At 42.0% G+C, this 15,169-nt stretch overlaps 1 pseudogene; it reads right to left on the bottom strand.

Annotated features, from left to right (window-relative positions):
* Positions 1 to 5,494: 5,494 nt before the first annotated feature.
* LOC143984372 (grancalcin pseudogene) lies at positions 5,495 to 6,037 on the bottom strand (annotated as a pseudogene).
* Positions 6,038 to 15,169: the final 9,132 nt, after the last annotated feature.

Here is a 15,169-nt window from a genome sequence, read left to right on the forward strand (position 1 = left end):
TCTCATGTATGCCACCTCATCGGTGCCGCCTTATCAGTGCCCATCAGTGAAGGAGAAAACTTACTTATTTACAAAATTTTATAACAGAAACAAAAGAAAAACTTATTTTTTTCTTCAAAATTTTAGGTCTTTTTTATTTGTTTAGCAAAAAATAAAAAACACAGAGGTGATCAAATACCACCAAAATAAAGCTCTATTTATGGGAACAAAATGATAAAAATTCTGTTTGGGTACAGTGTAGCATGACCACGCAATTGTTATTTAAACAGCACTGAAAGCTGAAAATTGGCTTGGGCAGGAAGGGGGTGTAAGTGCCTGGGATTGAAGTAGTTAAAGTGTATGTCAAGGAGAAATTAAATAAATAAATAAATAAAAAACATATGCAGTGCATCTCTGCAATATATTTCCCCGTGTTTTATCTATTTAAAGACTCTGCACATACAAAAAAATATCAGTTCATCAGCTAGAAATGCCCCTGGAAGATAACTTCAAGGTACAGTGCCTTGCGAAAGTATTCGGCCCCCTTGAACTTTTCAACCTTTTGCCACATTTCAGGCTTCAAACATAAAGATATAACATTTTTATTTTTTGTGAAGAATCACCAAGTGGGACACAATTGTGAAGTGGAACGAAATCTATTGGATTTTTGAAACTTTTTTAACTAATAAAAAAATGAAAAGTGGGGCGTGCAAAATTATTCGGCCCCCTTGCGTTAATACTTTGTAGAGCCACCTTTTGCTGTGATTACAGCTGCAAGTCGCTTGGGGTATGTCTCTATCAGTTTTGCACATCGAGAGACTGAAATTCTTGCCCATTCTTCCTTGCAAAACAGCTGGAGCTCAGTGAGGTTGGATGGAGAGCTTTTGTGAACAGCAGTTTTCAGCTCTTTCCACAGATTCTCGATTGGACTCAGGTCTGGACTTTGACTTGGCCATTCTAACACCTGGATACGTTTATTTGTGAACCATTTCTTTGTAGATTTTGCTGTATGTTTGGGATCATTGTCTTGTTGGAAGATAAATCTCCGTCCCAGTTTCAGGTCTTTTGCAGACTCCAACAGGTTTTCATCCTGAATGGTCCTGTATTTGGCTGCATCCATCTTCCCCTCAATTTTAATCATCTTCCCTGTCCCTGCTGAAGAAAAGCAGGCCCAAACCATGATGCTGCCACCACCATGTTTGACAGTGGGGATGGTGTGTTGAGGGTGATGAGCTGTGTTGCTTTTACGCCAAACATATAGTTTTGCATTGTGGGCAAAAAGTTTGATTTTGGTTTCATCTGACCAGAGCACCTTCCTCCACATTTTTGGTGTGCAGATTTGTGCAGTGTACGACTGATTGTTGTCCTATGGACAGACTCTCCCACCTCAGCTGTAGTTCTCTGCAGTTCATCCAGAGTGATCATGGGCCTCTTGGCTGCATCTCTGATCAGTCTTCTCCTTGTCTGAGCTGAAAGTTTAGAGGGACGGCCAGGTCTTGGTAGATTTGCAGTGGTCTGATACTCCTTCCATTTCAAAATGATGGCTTGCACAGTGCTCCTTGGGATGTTTAAAGCTTGGGAAATATTTTTGTATCCAAATCCGGCTTTAAACTTCTCCACAACAGTATTACGGACCTGCCTGGTGTGTTCCTTGGTCTTCATGATGCTCTCTGCGCTTTCAACAGAACCCTGAGACTATCACAGAGCAGGTGCATTTATACAGAGACTTGATTACACACAGGTGGATTCTATTTATCACCATCAGTCATTTAGGACAACATTGGATCATTCAGAGATCCTCGCTGAACTTCTGGAGTGAGTTTGCTGCACTGAAAGTAAAGGGGCCGAATAATTTTGCACGCACCACTTTTCAGTTTTTTATTTGCTAAAAAAGTTTAAAATATCCAATAGATTTCGTTCCACTTCACAATTGTGTCCCACTTGTTGGTGATTCTTCACAAAAAATAAATTTTTTATATCTTTATGTTTGAAGCCTGAAATGTGGCAAAAGGTTGAAAAGTTCAAGGGGGGCGAATACTTTCGCACAGGCACCATTTAGAGAACACTTTGCATTTTCTCAATGGATGCCAAGTGTTCTCTGACTGGAGGAGGTGGGGACCATGACATCACTACGCCACTTATCCACCTCATCCAATTAAAGAACACTTTGCAATCAATGAGAAAATGCTGAGCGTTCTCTGAATGGGACCAGTGCCAAGCTGGCAACCGCAAAAAGCAGCAGGGCAGCTGCTCAGTGTGGGGCCCAGAAGCTAGTGGAGATCACTGTAGTAGCAGTGCCCGCTTCAGTGATTTCCAGCTTCTAGTTGGGTCGGCCAGGTATGGTATATGCAATACACAAGATTTCTGTATAATGCCAAACTGCTCAGTTACTCTCACCACTGAATTTCCACAACATGAAAGATAAACATTCTGTATTATAAGATAACTTGGAGGTCTAAAAAAGAAATGTGCCAACGACACAGCTCGGTTAGGATTAAGAGATTTTTAAACAGATATAACAAGATGTTTTCAATGGAATATTTAACAGACCAAAACCAAACAAACAAGAATAATGATAAACCACAGAGATTGGATTCAGGGGAAGTTTGCAAACCTAAAGTGGTTGTAAACCCTTACATGTACCCAGTGAAAAGACTAGCCTCGGGTGATACACAAAAATGAACAAAATCCTTCTACATAAGTTGTACCTGTTTATCTGCAGCCATTTTTTCTCTACAGTTATTCAAAATGCACAATTTATACAGCATTCCCAGGCTTTTAGAAAGAAGGGAGTGGGGAGCTGCTGTTACACTGCAGAGCTCAGTGAGAGCTGACTGGAGGTAGGGACATACCCCCCTTTACACAGCACAAAGGAAGAGAACTGAGGCTGTCAGTCACAGGTTGTGTACTGGAGCTCCCTCCCCTGTCACCTTTTTATCTCTTGGTGTCAGGAAAACTTGTCAGAAGTGACCCAGGCAAATAGAAGAGGAATGAAGCAGCAGGCAGAAAAGACACTTAGTGCTCTGGATAGAGACAACTACACACTATAGAAGGATATACTTTGTTCAAATTTCATGTTTACAATCACTTTAAGTGTAGCACTGGGCTAGGCTCTTTAAATCTTTTCTCATTTCTCTTGTGATAGACAGCTGTAGGGAGAGAGGAGGTTGAACTGTGCCCTGATTGGCTGTTGCTACAGCTGAAGAAGCTACCTAGTACTCTGGTAGAGTGAGGAACTGGGCATTCTAAATTATGTTGTATTGTGCACAGAGGCCTCTGCTGTTTTCACTGTTCGAGAAGCGACCCTGATTGACATACACTATACTGTCAAAAGTATTGGGACACCTGCCTTTACACGCACATGAACTTTAATGGCATCCCGGTCTTAGTCATTAGAGCTCAATATTGAGTCCCCCCCCCTTTGCAGCTATAACAACTCTTCTGGGAAGGCTATCCAGAAGGTTTAGGAGTGTGTCTATGGGAATGTTTGACCATTCTTCCAAAAGCGCATTTGTGAGATTAGGCAATGATGTTGGATGAGAAGCCCTGGCTTGCAGACTCCGCTCTCGAGATTTTTCCCTAAGGTGTTCTATCAGGTTGAGGTCTGGACCTTGCCTTGTGCACTGGTCCAAATCATTTGGTGGAGGGGGGATTATGGTGTGGGGTTGTTTTTCAGAGGTTGGGCTTGGCCCCTTAGTTCCAGTGAAGGGAACTCTTAAGGCACCCAAATACCAAGACAATAACATGTTCCCAACTTTGTGGGAATGGCCCATTTCTGTCCCAACATGACTGCACACCAGTGCACAAAGGAAGATCCATAAAGACACGGACGAGCAAGTTTAGGGTGGAGGAACTCGACTGGCCTGCACAGAGTCCTGAGCCCAACCCGATAGAACACCTTTGGGATGAATTAGAGAGCAAACTGCAAGTTTTTTCATCCACATCAGTGCCTGACCTCACTGCACTTCTGGAAGAATGGTCAAAACATTCCCATAGACACACTCCTAAACCTTGTAGACAGCCTTACCAGAAGAGTTGAAGCTGTTATAGCTGCAAAGGGTGGGCCAACTCAATATTGAACCCTACGGACTAAGACTGGGATGCCATTAAAGGGGGACTGTCTGAAGAGAGAGGACTACATGTTAAATGTGCTACACTGCTGTTCCAGAGTGTCCTGTGTTTTAGTGTTCCACTTATCCAAAGTGACATATATCTCGAGGAAGGACCCTTTTGCCAGTCAGAAGTCAAAGATGTATAGCCAGCAACTTATCACCCAGAAAGCAAAATAATTAGATATATATATATTAGATATATAGCGGCATATGCGTTTCAGCTACAAAGCCTTAGTCATAGCTATTACCAGCCACCGAGGAACTGTCCAGGACCAGAATTGGGGTCATCTTTTATGAGAGGCCTCTAGCCACCACCTGATTCATGTAGAGAAGCACTCCATCAAAGGAGTCCCATCATCAGCAGACTCTTTTTTTTTAATCCACGAAGGTGGATTTTATAAGATACATTTTCTATATGAAAAAATAAAGCTTGAATATATATTTTTCAGCAATCTCGGTGTCCTATAATACAAATTAACTGTCAGTGTGTTGAGCCAGTGTACTGTGTATAAGGCCCTACTTAAAATTGAAATATTAGGTTGTACAGTAAGGTAGATTAACAGTGTGGTCACACTTGGTTCCCTCTTTGAACAATTCACAGGATGATTTCTAATGCCAGATTCTTCATAAATTTGACTGTAGTCCAGACACTTATATGGCCATTGTGTTCTGCAAGTGCATAATTGCATAACAATTAATCAATCAAGTAAAACATTCATATATATCAAAAACTGTAAATAAGAATTTGTTAAAAAACATAATTAATTCAGTAAAGTCCATCAGAAAAAAAGAAGAGAAGTGCTCTTGTGCAAAAAGTTAATTTATACTTGTGTATCAACAAAAATCCATATTTTAGTGTGGACAGCAAAATATTCACACCCAAAAGTGCAGACCCAACTCTGAAGCAGCTACCCTGACCCCAAGATGGGGGTCTGGCTGCACTTTATCCCAGTATCACCATGGCATGGATGGATATCAGGAGCCAAGATTCCAGGATGGATTACCATAACCAGGTTGTTCAACAGTGGGCTCAGCAAAAGGGAGAAACAAAAGAGGAACTCATAGTGTAGTAATTAAAAGTCCAGGCTTTTTAATGTAGGTTAAAACTACTTACAAGAAGGCAGAAGTAAAATCTTATATTAAACAATCAATCACATGCAGACACCCCAGTGGGTGTGATAAAGTCCCTCCCAACTAGTTTCGCTCAAAAGAACATTATTAACATTACCATCAGAATGTAAGCTCTATGAGCAGGGCCCTCCTGTTCCTTCTGTATTGTACTGTAATTGTGCTGTCCCCCCTCTACATTGTAAAGCTCTGCGTAAACTGTTGGCGCTATATAAATAGTTATTATTAATAATAATAATAAGCAAGAGATAAAGGAGCATTATGAAGTTGACTATTCACTGCTGCATGCTGTCTCTTCGTCAAAAGTCATGTGTTCAGGCTCAAAGCTTCACAGAGCACGCAACATAATCGTCAAAATATATTCTGCCGCTCTTGCAGTAGCGATTCGCTATGGTATTAATTGTGTTTTGTGTTTATCCTGTAATCCATTGACATAATGGCCTGGTTCAACACATGGGGCTCCACTGACCCACTCCTGTCTTGTTCAAATGTGCAGAAGTTGTTTCCAGGCACTGAATTCATTCATTAAACCTCATTTTGCATTTATGGCCCCAATCCAACATTGCAATCATAATTCTGCAAGTTTCTAGGCTGAAAGGTATATAGGTCCCATGGACTTCAGCCTGCATTAAACATCTATGTAGTTCTTCAGCGTCTACTTCACCATCCTGTTCAGCTATTGCTGTGAAGTAGCCCCACATCGGGTCTCCTCCAAGGTACTGAGGTTATCCATAGAAGCCTCCATGTGACATGGCTTGACCTATTATTGGCATTGAGAGATTTACGTTTCCGTATCCTCCATATCCAAGGTACACCATGGTGTGGGTGCGCTGGGCTGTGTCCAAGGAATGGCAATGCTTGGTTCACACACCGATACCCCTCCTCAGGCCTCCGATGTATATACAATTACAATTACAGAACTGTAACATAACAAATACTGTCCACGGCCTGTCTCTGCCCTTTGCTGATTGGTCGGCAGACTCTTTAAATTGTCCTACTGGCCAGTGCTTAGGCAAAGCATCTATGCAGTGGGTAGGCTGTATTGCTATTGCAAACATTATTTGTATTACTACACTGTTGTTGTTTTTTTGCATTTCATCCTAGTATCACTCTTTCTCACCAGCCTAGAGCACCCTTTTGCACTTGTCACTTCCCAGTCAGACATGGTGAACGAACAGTGACAATTGTGTTGCTTAACAAAGTACCTGCACTGCTGTGATTTTGACAACTGTTGTCTAACTAACCTACTCCTTGTTAGGGCTTTCCCTTTAACCCACTGATGCTGACAGTAATCAGATATACAGCCTCATTGGACTGGGCTTTTTTCCATGGGGGCCGTCTGTCTTTGTGCTTCCTCGTGTTGCAGGCACAGAGACCGGGGTCTCACCGAGAGCCAGAGAGCCCAAGGTCCTGTACTAACGATCGGCTATCACAGTGATCAGTCACTGTGAAGCCCACCCTGTGTTTCTCTCTCTGCTATTAGTTACTTCCAGATTCCAATAAGCCTCCTGACCACACTCCTACACAACCACCAGGAAAGGTACTCTTCACATGTTTAGCGCTTGTGGTCTGGTATGGTCCAGAGGGATACAGTATGTCTGTCCCCCTACCCTCCTGGCCTGATTGGATAAGGGTCTGGCATTTTTTTTGTGAGTTTCCCCTTAAAATCCATACACGACCTTAAGGGTCTGGTATTAATTTTGGATGGAACCTCATGAAATTTTTTTTAATTTACTATCCCCGTTCTTTTGCTTACAATCATCTGCCTGCCTGGAATTCCTGATATTATGTTTTTTGGGAGGTTCCCCTTAAAGTCCATACAAGACCTTAAAGTGGTTGTAAACCCTTACAACACACTTTGACCTACAGGTAAGCCTAGATTAAGGCTTACCTGTAGGTCCAAGAAATATCTCCTAAACCTATACGGTTTAGGAGATATTTGCCCGAAGACAGGCACCGCTGTCTACGGCGCATGTGCCGTAGACAGCGGCGCGCAGGCGCACTGAGCGCGGCATTTCTAAGAACGGAGCTGCCGCGCGTGTCGGCTCCCGTGCGTATGCGCAGGAGTGACGTCATCGCGGCTTCGCCGAATGACAGCGGCGGAGCTGCGAGACCCCACCGACAACATGGATGCGCCGGACTACAGGGGACAGCGGTGACTTTGCTGGCTCCTGTGTCAGGTAAGTGACACATAATGGACTACTATGCGATGCATAGTAGTCCATTATGCTTTGCCTTTGCAGGGAATGAAAGAGGAAGTAAACTCATCAGGGTTTACTTCCTCTTTAAGGGTCTGGTATTCATTTTGGATGGAACCTCATGACTTTTGTTTTTATTTACTATCCCCATTCTTTTTCTTACAATCTTCTGTCTGCCTGAAATTCCTGGTATTTATTTATTTTTTTGTGAGGTTCCCCTTAAAGTCCATACAAGACCTTAAGGGTCTGGTATTTATTTTGGATGGAACCTCACAACATTTCTTTTTATTTACTATCCCCATTTCTTTGCTTATAATCATCAGTCTGCCTGGAATTCCTGGCTAACAGCTGAATGGCTGGGCAGGGATACATTAGGGATTGTTAGGACAGTGGCAGTTGGTAGCACCCTCACAACCAGGAGATGCTTGAACAGGAAGTTGTCACACTTCTCGTATTTATCCATCCACCACCACCACCAGAGTACAGAGACGCCAAATCAATAAATTATATTCTTACTAATATTCTTTGTGTCTAGGAAAAAGCAGCAAGAGAATTCATAATTTCGCAGACCACCAGCATCTATCAGGAAACCTGAAATGCAGTAATTCCTTGCTGTCTCTTTGAGGGGAGAGTTTTCCCCTCACTCCAGTGGCAGGCAGGAAATATATAAAATATATTACAGATTATTACCTGACATGCCCAGAGCCTGGGGAGTCTGTCTCTAAATAAATGTCTTGTGATGTAATGCTTCAGCACTATTTACAATGATGTGTCAATAGTAAATGTACATGTATTCATGTAAATGAGATTCTTTGTGGGCAACACTGCACTTATCTATAAAAATCACTCTTTTTATTTTTATGCATTTTTTTTTTTTTTTTTGTGTAACCTACTATGAAGACAATAAGCTTCCATCAATAGACTACTTAAAACCAAGCCGATAATGGCATGTGGCTGAGGTGTGTATGCTAAATGATCTGATCATCTTACTCATTCCATCAGTGAGCACAGAATGCCAAATTATCCCAGCTGTCCGATCAAGGGCCTGCATTTAAAGAAATTATCTGAGGGCCTAACCATTTATATGAAATTCAAATCCACCCTAGCAGTAATTTGGATGTAAGGAGATTGATTTTTACTGAGTTTTACTTTCTCATTTTCAACAGAGTGAGGCTGTAACCAGGTTAATTTCTGTTAAACACATTACGCAGGTACAGACTTAGTGAAGCTCCAATGATTTTATGTCTTAGCTGAATGATTATAATTGGGAGAAAATGGGACCATAACTGTTCTGAGTTATTAACTATGGAGAAAGGCATTTATTGCATATGATTTTATTGTCCTTTCCTTTATCAAGAACATGGGTACTTCTAAGGTCTGGGTTTTATATAAAGTAATACAATCTGCTAGAATAATGTATTTTTTTTATACAATAAGTATCACGATTGTTGGAGGTCATGTGTGCTTATTTTTAATTGTTGCACATGGTTTTACCAGTACACATACCTAGGAACTTGCCAGAATTGAAATTGCCTGGTCATTGCTAGAATCATTATAAACTCAGGAGTTCCTATAATGGAGATGTGCGTGTTGTAGTTTCTCTAGGTCACGCATGCTGTGTGTATCAACAATGCAAAGGTGATTCAGAGAGGAGAAGGGGTTCAGAACACATAGGGGTCAGTTGAAAGAGGAGTTAAAACAGTATTAACCACTTTCAAACCGGACCATTTTGCTGGCTTAAGACCAGACCACTTTTTGCGATTCGGCACTCCGTCGATTTAACTGACAATTGCGCGGTCATGCGACGTGGCTTCCAAACAAAATTTACGTCCTTTTTTCCCCACAAATAGAGCTTTCTTTTGGTGGTATTTGATCACCCCTGCGGTTTTTATTTTTTGCGCTATCAACAAAAATAGAGCGACAATTTTGAAAAAAAACACATAATTTTAAAATTTTTGTTATAATAAATATCCCCCAAAAATATCTAAAAAAACATTTTTTTCCCTCAGTTTAGGCCGATACGTATTCTTCTACATATTTTTGATAAAAAAAATCGCAATAAGTGATTATTGATTGGTTTGCGCAAAAGTTATAGTGTTTGCCAAATAGGGGATAGTTTTATGGCATTTTTATTAATAATTTTTTTTTTACTAGTAATGGCGGCGATCAGCGATTTTTATTGTGACTGCAACATTGTGGCGGACATATCGGACATTTTTTAGATATTTTTGGGACCATTGTCATTTATACAGCAATCAATGCTATACAAATGCATTGATTCCTGTGTAAATGACACTGGCAGTGAAGGGATTAACCAGGGGGTGGCAGTGTAGGGGTTAAGTGTTCCTAGGGGCGTGTTACTAACTGTGGGGGGCTGGGCTTTGTGTTAGTGAACATGGAGCAGAGATCAGCGTCATTGGAACATGGAGCAGAGATCAGCGTCATTGTTAGGCAGAACGGGGAGATGCTGTTTACAACAGCATCTCCCCGTTCAGCCGCCCCGTGAGACGATCGCGGGTATCCCCACAGCGATCGAGTCCATGGGACCCGCGACCAGACTCACGTGATGACAGGGCAGCATTAAAAAATGGACGTACCTGTACGCCAATATGCCTGCCCGTGCCATTCTGCTGACGTACATCGGCGTGCGCTGGTGGGGAACTGGTTAAACCCAAATACAAATTTTTATTATATTGCAGCTTACCAATTATTTGATGTTCTGTTTTTTAACAGAACAAGCTGTCCTGGAGATGTAGCAATTAAAGGGTTAAAGTGTTACTTTGAGGATATGATATGTGCCTGCTGTACCATTTACTTGTATGAGAAAGTATCCTGTTGTCTTTGTATTGCTTTATGTCAAATCCCCAGTGTTCCTGCCAATCCCTCTGCTTTATTATAAAAAAAACTGACCACACTAAGCAGTAGAGCACACGTTTGTCAATTCCTCCAAAGCATAGTAAGAAAATACGCCATATTCTCTGTGCCTGTTTTAAGCTTTATCTATTTCAAAGCAGACACCGCTACTACCTTGCCTAGGGCCTTAATTGGTCCTATATCCATCTCTGGCTTGAGTTACAAAAAATATGCATTTGATTACAATAGAGAATGACATGCATGCTACATCTAGGGCCAACCGTGATTAGGACCATTAGGACAAAAGAAAGGAGGCTGGCATTTCTGAGATATCCTTCTTACAACGTAAGCTACCTGTCTGGCAAAGTGATGCTCTTTCTTCAATATATTGAGTTCCTGGCTTAAAACAAATGTAGCATTCCTTCTCTTTTGGTGGTGTAAAATGAACCACTAAGTAATGTGGCAGGCCAACATTTCCATCTCAGGGTCTGGTCATTGGCCAATGGTGGGGTGGGGTGTGGTTAGTCTGTTCAATTCAATTTAACTGCTTGCCGTCTGCCCACCATCAAATGATGGTGGAATGGTGCGGTTCTTGTTCTGGGACGCTGACATATGACGGTGTACCATCAGAGCCAACCTTGCACGCCCGTGGGGGCACGCAGCGCGGCGATTGTGGCCACACCGTGTTGCTAGGACATGGCCCAACCCCAATCTGTGTAAAGACCCGCATCTGCGGCTCTTTAACTATGTGATCGGCTGTGTCCAATCACAGCCGGTCACATGTAAACAGAGAGATGCCGGCAATTGGCTCTCCTCGCCTCACACTGACAGAATATGAGGAGAAGAGAGCCGATCAGCGGCATCTCCTCACAGGGGGACATGTAGGAATGTAATCAGGGCACTGATCATCAGTGCCCTGATTACAATAAAGAAATATAGTGTCACAAAATAGTGCCCACCAATCCCAGCATACATTGCTCACCAGTGACAGCAATCAGTGCCCTCCACTGCCCACAAGTGCCACCAATCAGTGCCCATTAGCCATGCCAGTCAGTACTGGCAATCAGTGCTGCCTATCAGTGCTGCCCATCACTGCTGTCCATCAATGCCCATCAGTATTGCCCAGTGCCACCCATCAATGCCCATCTGTACCGCCTATCCATGCCACCAATTCGTGCCCACCATTGTCACTAATTACTGCCGCTTTTCAGTGCTCATCAGTGCCATATATCAGTGCCACCTATCAGTGCCCATAAGTGCAGCATATTAGTACCTCCTCATCAGTGCCACCTCATCAGTGCCACCTCTCCAATGCCCACCAGTTCAGCCTATCAGTGCACATCAGTGAAGGCAAAAAATTATATAGTTACAAAATTTACTGACAGAAAAATGTTTTTTTTTTTAAATTTGTGGCCTTTTTTTTTGTAAAAAATAAAAAAAACAGCAGTGATTAAATACCACCAAAAGAAAGCTCTAATTGTGTGAAGAAAATGATAAAAAAAATTGTTTGGGTACAGTGTAGCATGACTGCGCAATTGTCATTCAAAGTGCTGAAAGCAGAAAAATGGCTTGGGCGGGAAGGGGGTGTTAGTGCCTGGTTGGCAAGTGGTTAAGGAAAGAAGATTTAAGGGTACGGGTATTCTGACGTAGTAGTCTCTTAGTAATTGCTGGCTCTGTTAGAGCAGCCAGGCAGATCTTTGACCCCGTAGGAGCAGTCACAATCTTTCTTCAGGAGCAATGGATCTCTTTCTATTGAATTTGGTTCCTGGCCCTTACAGTATGAAACAATGAATGTAGTACTGAATATAGGGAAATCAGCAGGTTAGCATAATAAAAAGCATTCTCAGAAGGAGGTTAGCAGGCAGGTTTACTTTAAGAATTTCCATGCTTTATAAAGTGCATTCAAGAACATTAATGCGATATTTAATGAAAAAACAAAAACAAAGGAGCATGAAAAATTTGTGTAAAAACAAAAATCCAAATAAAAAAATGAATAATGGCAAATAATCACATACTGTATGTGAAAAATACAACAAAAATCTACCGTAATGCATTAGGTGCAAAGAATGTTCAGATTAATTAGTGATCGATGGTACTTTTTAAAGCTTGTTCCTTCCTTTTCAGTTTAGGAGATTAACTATTTAGACTGTATTACATAGAAAACTGATATTTGAGATTCAGTTAGCTTTGATCTGTCTGATCTGAGCAGACAACAGCAGAGATACGTAATAAAGTGCAGTTTCACTCCATTTAGGGCTACAAGGAATCTGATGCTTAAAGGATGATGATTTTGTTGGTCCCTGAATGAATTAACTAATTAGGAGGCATGCTTCTAAATCTCTAAGTTAAGTGTAATTTTATTTATGTAGTGGGAACAATGTGCAGGATGGTACGAATTATGCTTAGAGTTTTTGTTTAAAAAATAATATTTAAGTTGAATATTTTGCCCTTACAGAACAAACTTGATTTTTGTTCGGGAAATGTTCCACTTTAAGTGTTTAGCTTTGCAGTCAAACAAAGGCCTTTAACCAACGAAAATTTTAAATACGCAATTTTAAATACTGACATTTTAGAACAGCTCTGGGACTAACATACCCTCCAACTTTCCTCAGATGATAAAAAGGGATCATGCTTCCAGTCATGTGGACCACAAAGAACTAATATGCAGAAAGTGACTGGTTAAACCCAGAAGTGCCTTTTTCACCTATGCTTCATCTCTATACTATTTTCTTAAAGTAAAATCTACACTAATTTAGAGATTGGATGAAAGATTTAGTGTAGAACAACACTTTTGTTAGTTACATTTAGTTCATGTTTTATCATTATTAAGTATTAATTTGTAAGTATTAACCACTTGCCGCCCGCCCTATTACAAATAGACGGCGGCAAAGTGGTTTCATAATTCTAACCGGACGTCATATGACGTGATCAGGATTATGAGCCGCTGCGCGCCCCCGGGGGCGCGCATCGCGGCGATCGTTGTTGCGGGGTGTCAGTCTGACACCCGGCAACTACGATCTCGGTAAAGAGTCTCCGACGGAGACTCTTTACCACGTGATCAGCCGTGTCCAATCACGGCTGATCACAGTGTAAATGGGAAGAGCCGGTGATCGGCTTTTCCTCACTCGCGTCTGTCAGACGCGAGTAGAGGAGAGCCGATCGGCTGCTCCTCTGACAGGGGGGGTCTGTGCTGATCGATTATCAGCACAGCCCCCCCGAGGATGCCCACACTGGACCACCAGGGATGCCACCAGACCACCAGGGATGCCCAGCAGAGGTAATCCTCCCTAGACCACCAGGGATGCCAGTCAGGCACAATGGATGCCAATCAGTGCCCATAATGGATGGCAATCAGTGCCCACAATGGGCATCACTGATTGGCATGCATTATTGTTTGGCACTGATTGGCATCCATTAGTACAGTATAACACCTGTGTTGCTAATGAGTGCCCACCTGTGCCGCTAATGAGTGCCCACCTGTGCCGCTAATGAGTGCCCACCTGTGCCGCCTATCAGTGCCCACCTGTGCCGCCTATCAGTGCCCACCCATGCCCATCTGTGCCGCCTACCAATGCCCATCTGTGCCGCCTACCCATGCCCATCTGTGCCGCCTACCCATGCCCATCTGTGCCGCCCATCCATGCCAATACGTGCCAGCTATCAGTGCCAATTTGTGCCACCTATCAGTGTCCATCCGTGTCGCCCATCCGTGTCGCCTATCAGTGTCGCCTATCAGTGCCGCCTATCAGTGCCGCCTATCAGTGTCCATCAATGCCACCTCATCAGTGCCACTTCATTGGTGCCCATCAGTGCCGCCTTATCAGTGCCCATCAGTGTAGCCCCATCAGTGCCCATCCGTGAAGGAGAAAACGTACTTATTTACAAAGTTTTGAAACTGAAACAAAAAAAAACATTTTTTTTTTCAAAATTTTCGGTATTTTTTTATTTGTAGCACAAAAAATAAAAACCGCAGAGGTGATCAAATACCACCAAAAGAAAGCTCTATTTGTGGGAAAAAAATGATAAAAATTTCATTTGGGTAAAGTGTAGCATGACCGCGCAATTGTCATTCAAAGTGCGACAGCGCTGAAAGCTCAAAATTGGTCTGGGCAGGAAGGTGTTTAAGTGCCCTGTATTGAAGTGGTTAAAGTAGCTGTTAACCCACTTATATAATTTTATATAAGCCCCTCTGTGTCCTAATTACAAGTGCTCCTGACTTGGAAAGTGAAAGTGGGACAAAGATTTAGCTTTACAGTGTCTTGAAAAAGTATTCATACCCCTTGAAATTTTCCACATACTGTCATGTTAGTTAAAGTGCTTGTAAACCCTTACAAACCACTTTGACCTACAGGTAAGCCTAGATTAACCACTTGCTTACAGGGCACTTAAACACCTTCCTGCCCAGACCAATTTTCAGCTTTCGGTGCTCTCACACTTTGAATGACAATTACTCAGTCATGCAACACTGTACCCAAATGAATTTTTTGTCCTTTTTTTCCCACAAATAGAGCTTTCTTTTGGTGGTATTTGATCACCTCTGGGGTTTTTATTTTTTGCGCTATAAATGAAAAAAGACCGAAAATTTTGAAAAAAAACGCATATTTCTTTGTTTCTGTGACAGAATTATGCAAATTATTAATTTTTCTTCATAAATTTTGGTCACAATTTATACTGCTACATGTCTTTGGTAAAAATAACCCAAATTAGTGGATATTATTTGGTCTTTGTGAAAGTTAGAGAGTCTACAAGCTGTGGTGCGAATCGCACAAAATTGATCACATCTGATGTACTGGTGACCTATCTCGCTTCTTGTGACCCGAACAAGTCAGGAAAGTACAAATACCCCCCAAATGACCCCTTTTTGGAAAGTAGACATTCCAAGGTATTTAGTAAGAGGTA

The sequence above is a fragment of the Lithobates pipiens genome, unplaced genomic scaffold, assembly GCF_037356315.1.
Source record: "Lithobates pipiens isolate NorthernLeopardFrog02 unplaced genomic scaffold, aLitPip1_a1.2 Scaffold_16, whole genome shotgun sequence".
NCBI classification, from domain to species: domain Eukaryota; kingdom Metazoa; phylum Chordata; class Amphibia; order Anura; family Ranidae; genus Lithobates; species Lithobates pipiens.